The sequence below is a fragment of the Musca autumnalis genome, unplaced genomic scaffold (assembly GCF_047663935.1).
Source record: "Musca autumnalis isolate F117 unplaced genomic scaffold, ASM4766393v1 scaffold_2, whole genome shotgun sequence".
In the NCBI taxonomy this organism is placed as follows: Eukaryota; Metazoa; Arthropoda; class Insecta; order Diptera; family Muscidae; genus Musca; species Musca autumnalis.
In genome coordinates this window covers 269,824,173-269,830,172 of record NW_027411755.1, presented here as the reverse complement: position 1 = coordinate 269,830,172, position 6,000 = coordinate 269,824,173, and positions in this window count along the sequence as shown.

The window sequence follows — 6,000 nt, the reverse complement described above, 5'->3', positions numbered from 1 at the left end:
AAGAATAGAAAAATTAGAAGTACATATGAATATTTTTTGAACAAATAAATGTACACCGATATTGATTTCTCTTTTTTTGTAATTTCGTGCCTTCTCGAAAAACGCCGTGTTTGTGCGTGAATGTGCATAAAAATTTTGGTCCGTGTTCGTGCATGTTAGTGCCTAATTTTTAGGCACGCGCCCATCTCTAGACGGTATTAATGACTACAATTTATTTGTGAATGAAGATATGAAAATGTGTAGAAAGAAGAATCAAAAAGTGACAAAAACATATCAGTGTCTGAGTTGTGTTTCATTTTTTAAGTAACAAACACTTCTAAAATAAAAAGAGTCTCCGGATGTTTCGTGCAAATTTTGTGCAATATTTTATTTTGTCAATGACCCCACATTTAAAAACACTGTGCTACTGTGAAAATTTGCAGGGGTTCTGATGCCTAAATTCGGTATTCGAGTCCATGGAAGACGAAAATACCTTTGGTTTCTTTGGGTCACTTCGTTTTTTGATTTTATAACAGTAAATGTAGTGAAAACGGGGTTTCTTGGATTTTCAACTCAAAACGGAAATAACTTCTTTTTTTCCGCAACGGAATTTTACAGTTAATTATACCCTATACCACAATGTGGAAGAGGGTATTATAAGTTTGTTTTTTTTTAAAAATTCATGTTACACCGCGAAATATTCGTCGGAGACCCCCAATGTGGTATACCAATCTTCATATCTCGACGAGATAAAGCGATTTTGAGATGTGTGTCCGTCCGTCCGTCCGTCTGTTTTAACTTTTTGGTTTTTCCTTTATAAAAGACTGGTACCTTGTGCGTAATTGTTAAGTAGACAAATTCAAATTACAATCATACGCACTAAGGTACCAACTTTTATAACGAAAAAAATCAAAAGGTTAACACACAAAAAATGCCATAACTCATCTATATTTCAACCGATTTCATTGATTTTCCTCATTTTGTAAAGCTTACTAAATTTCCTTTTTGATAAAAGTAAATAATTATGCAATTTGATGCCTTCTACGCAGCATAGAGCACGAGGAAAAGCATTTTCCTGTTTTTAATGCGTTTTTGTTACACTTAAATCACTATAACTTAGCCATTTTTTACCCGATTTAAAAAAAAAATTATGGCTTGTTCGAAACATAAACATCTGTTGTTGTTTCATAAACAATGCAGAGACAACAGAGATAACTGCATAGTGTGTGTTATTGTTATAAATAGACAGCGGAACTTTATGCAACCCCTATTTTTGGTCCGATTCATGTCAAATTTTGGGACTGGGCATATTTTTGGCTTCTGATTATATTGCAATCGAAACATATGACATATGCAAAATTATGCAAAATGCATAAATTTTTACATATGCAAAATTTATGCATTCTACATATTTTCTTATGCAACAAATATTTCAATAATAGGTACAAAAATGTCTATGTGTACAATTTTTCTGTTTAAAATTCCCTTCAGACAAGTCAATAAAATAGAGAAATGTATAACCACAGCCACAACCTTCAAAATGCCGAATATCGGGAGGTATCGTTCTATGGGGGCTATATGAAGGCCTGAACCTAAGCCGAGAAATTTTATACCCTTAACGAAGACTTAATACCGAATTTCAGCCATTTTGGAGGGATATTGAGGGCACATCCTTCAAAATACCAGAAATCGGGAGGTACCGTTCTATGGGGGCTATATGAAGACGTGGACCAATACCGATAAATTTCAGTTGGAAAGTTTTATACCCCCAGCGAAGACTTAATACCGAATTTCAGCCATTTCGGTGTAATATTAAGGCCACACCCTTCAAAATGCCGAAAATCGGGAGGTACCGTTCTATGGGGGGTATATGAAGACGTGGACCTATACCGACAAATTTCAGTTGGAAAGTTTTATACCCACAACGAAGACAAAATGCCAAATTTCAGTCATTGCGGTAGGATATTGAGGCCACAACCTTAAAAATACCGAAAATCCGGAGGTACAATTCTATGGGGGCTATATGAAGACGTGGACCTATACAGACAAATTTCAGGTGGAATGTTTTATACCCCTAACGAAGACTAAATACAAATTTTCAGTCATTTCGGTGGGATATTAAGGCTACAAATTTCAAAATACCGAATATCGGTAGGTACCGTTCTATGCGGGCTATATGAAGACGTGGACCTATACCGAGAAATTTCTGGTGGGAAGTTTTATACCCCCAACGAAACCCAAATACCAAATCTTAGTAATTTCGGTGGGATATTGAGGCCACAACCTTCAAAATACCGAAAATGAGGAGGTCCCATACTACGGGGGCTATATGAAGACGTGGACCTATGCCGACAAATTTCAGGTGGAGTGTTTTATACCCCAAAGAAGACTAAATACCAATTTTCAGTCATTTCGGTGGGATATTGAGGCTACAACTATCAAAATACCGAATATCGGTAGGTACCGTTCTATGGGGCCTATATGAAGACGAGGGCCTATGCGGACAGATTTCAGTTGTAAAGTTGCATACCCCTAACGAAGACTTAATACCAAATTTCAGTCATTTTGGTAGGATATTTAGACCACAAATCCCTGAATATATTTTTGCATATGGTTTTGCATATGCTCTTTTTATGCAGATATGTACAAATATGTCAAAATATGCACGATATGCAGAATATGCAAAATATGCATAAATTTCTGGGCTTAATTCGTTTTATTTTGTAATAAAACGAGTTTCTGTCTAATCAGATTTTCTCTACGACCATCCTAACCATATATGCATTTGCATAGGATTCCGCAGTCTAGTTATAAAGTATAAGTGTGGATTCTATATTATACTTATTTATTCTATTATATCCAAATTGTTCCTAAATAAATAAAACTGTTATTTCAAAGGTACAGTATAATTCCAATAAAATACTACTTATTGGAGGCAACCGACCTTTTATTATATTTCAAAAAATGTATTAATAGAATATGATAGGAGTTACCATATATCTATAATATATATTATTCTTTCAAAAGATGGTGGCATGAATCATATTTTTTCTCTGCGTGTGTTACAAACAATTTCCATTACAACAGATTTTAAATATTTTTTATTTTTTTAAATAATAATACCAATTCAAAAGATTTTCAAACTCAGAAAAACATTTAATCGGTAGGAAGCTGTGCAAGATCCTTTAATTGTACCATGTCCACAAATTTTGTTGGATACGTTTCGGTAGCAAAAATCGGGCGGTACCGTTACCGAACTTGACCTGCCTGCAAACAAAAGAGGTATCTGTGCAAAATATTTGTGTGGATGCTAAAGTGATTAAGGTTCCAAACGGAAAAGAAACTTAAAATGCAGTTTGACGATTTCTGACATATTATTTGGCGATTTCGGTAAATCAATGTTGAAAATGATCAAGTTTCGATTTTGTATGGTCGGAACGTTTCTGTAGATTCACAAGAATAATTGTGTTGTACTTTTATGGTGAAAACGCGGCAGTGTTAGTCAAGTTTGAGATATGGGTGTAATATTTAAATATTTTTTGCCATTTTTTGGAAACATTATAAAATTGACAAACAGTATGATTATCAATTTAATACAAAAAATCTCTAATGGAAATTATAGCCAAGCTTTTCCTTACACAGATTGTTTTTAGTACAAAAATAAATAAATTCATAACACATATTTCCAAGTATGAACCTCAAGACATTCACAAATCATTAATTTCGCATGTGATCACAAGCAACAACTTAACAAATCTTCTAAATCCGAGAACACATTGCTACAAAATACATCACACTCGGATGTTGAGAAAAAGTGCTGCAACACGTATGACTTCTTGGGGAACGCCGTGACATGACACAATAGCGATCGAAAGACATGACAATGACAACATTTTTCGTTGAACAAGACATTGGCCGCCAGTTTAACTAAGTTGCACAGCATTTACAGCATCCCATCACTCAATCTGTGGTCTCCGAGAATATTAGGATGGATTTAATAGGGGCGGAGGTGTAGCGAATTGAATGGTGCATAATTAAATGGTTGTCAAATGAGGCATCTATTTTATTTCCATCCACTTTGTCAATGATGGGAACGTGAATGATGAGGACAATGCTGCTTCACTTGGGAAATTGTTGGGGATTGTCATTGACACTGTCTCCCTGCTGTTGGTTGCTCTTGCTTGGCAATGAATGACGCCACACGACATCGAAGACCACACACATTTCTATGTCGTCTCCAATGAGGTGTCTAGATAACAGCCACATAGCTTCTAGCATCTGATCTGGCTAAAACTTTCAATAGTTTGGAGGATTCCTTGGCTGGCGCATCATTATGAGTGTCTTGTAGACGCAATGACTGCATGTAAATGTTGTAAGGAACAACATGCACGAATTTTCGTTTATAGCTGATTGTCAGCACAGTGGTGCAAGTAAATAGCGTTGCTATATTATTATTATTATTTATTGATATGTTATTAACACTAGTGCGGTTGATTCTTGTTCTATGAAACTTGAAAATGAAAAATAGTGGACTCGGAAAGACTTGATAGAAAAAAGACTTTATATCTGCTAATTTGCAATAATGGTCGTATAAATAGAAGATATCAAACCACCAGCGAAACGATCGTAGCATTTTGGATAGATGTGTGGGACTTCGCTAGACATCACTTTTTCAATACAAACTCCTTAGGTCAAGATAGCTCAATTATTTCAATTAATTAAACATTTTAATTTTGTTTTTTAAGATCTCGGCAAAATTAAAGCTAAACTAATTGAAAATTCAAACTATATGGGCATATTAACGTGGGCCCGTTGCGATTATAGCCTTGGTTACCTATTTTGTAATAGTTTTCATAAAATAAATAATTATGTCAACAAAACTTATTGTTCATTGCTTCATCATGCAAATAAGTATAAATACATGTTTTTATTTAGCGCTGTCGAATTGAAGTAGATTATTTTCACTAAATACAAAATTTAACTTAATAATAATGCCATTCATTCATCTGACATTTTATTAACTCATAACATTTTGCTTGTAATACCACTGTGTATTTAAACTGCTTTAGGTTATATTTGCTGACTTCAATCGTGTCAATGGAATTTGTTTCTCTTGCAGCCAAACACATCAATGTGGATGTGACAATTATAGAATCATGCTCCCTGTTCATATCGTGAGATGGTAGCTGACATCGATGAGGACGCAGCACGCGATTTATGCATACATCCCCAAAAAAATGGAAACAGACCGAAGAAGGCGACAATACAAAGATCACCTATGGAAATAAATACTTACAGCCGCAGCACTCGTTGCTGTGGTGGGGGTAATAGGATCATTTGGGTTCCTACTTATCTCTCAGTGTTTGTGGTAATGTGTCAACGTTAACAATGTAAACTGTCAAATTTGACATGTTGCGGTTACAAAGCAATATGTACAAAGTATGTACATATTTATGACAATTCTAATTCTGTCTGTCCGTCCGTGTGTGTGTTTGATGTGTAGATCAACCGTACATCTCAGCAAACAAGATGATTTGGCTATGGTTGCGTATTTGTTTTTTTTTATTCATCCTTCTCTTCCCGTTGAACATAGTTATGAATTGCCAGTATGTGTATTTGTATCTGTGTTCGTATCAATCAACACGGATGACAGCTGTCACTTATTCGGAAATAGCGGGACTTCGGCCTTGTCCCTTTCTATAACATACATATGTATGTATTAGACTATCCTTCCTGGACATCCAATTTTTGATATGCGTGTTTAGTTCCGTCTCTACGCTTTTCGCAAAAATAGATACGTTATGTTTATGAAATTCGTGACTATGTCAGGAGCTTTAAATTTGTATTTTACATAGCAATTTCATTTAGTTGTAACATGTGTCTAGCCTGGAGCTAGCTTTCCAATTGTATTTATTTGGTTAGATTGGCCAATTTCTTTCCAGCAATACTCATCACATCATCCTGATCAGGGTAAAGAGGTTTCAATATATCAGATCTTTGTGTAAATTCACAGGTCTCAAT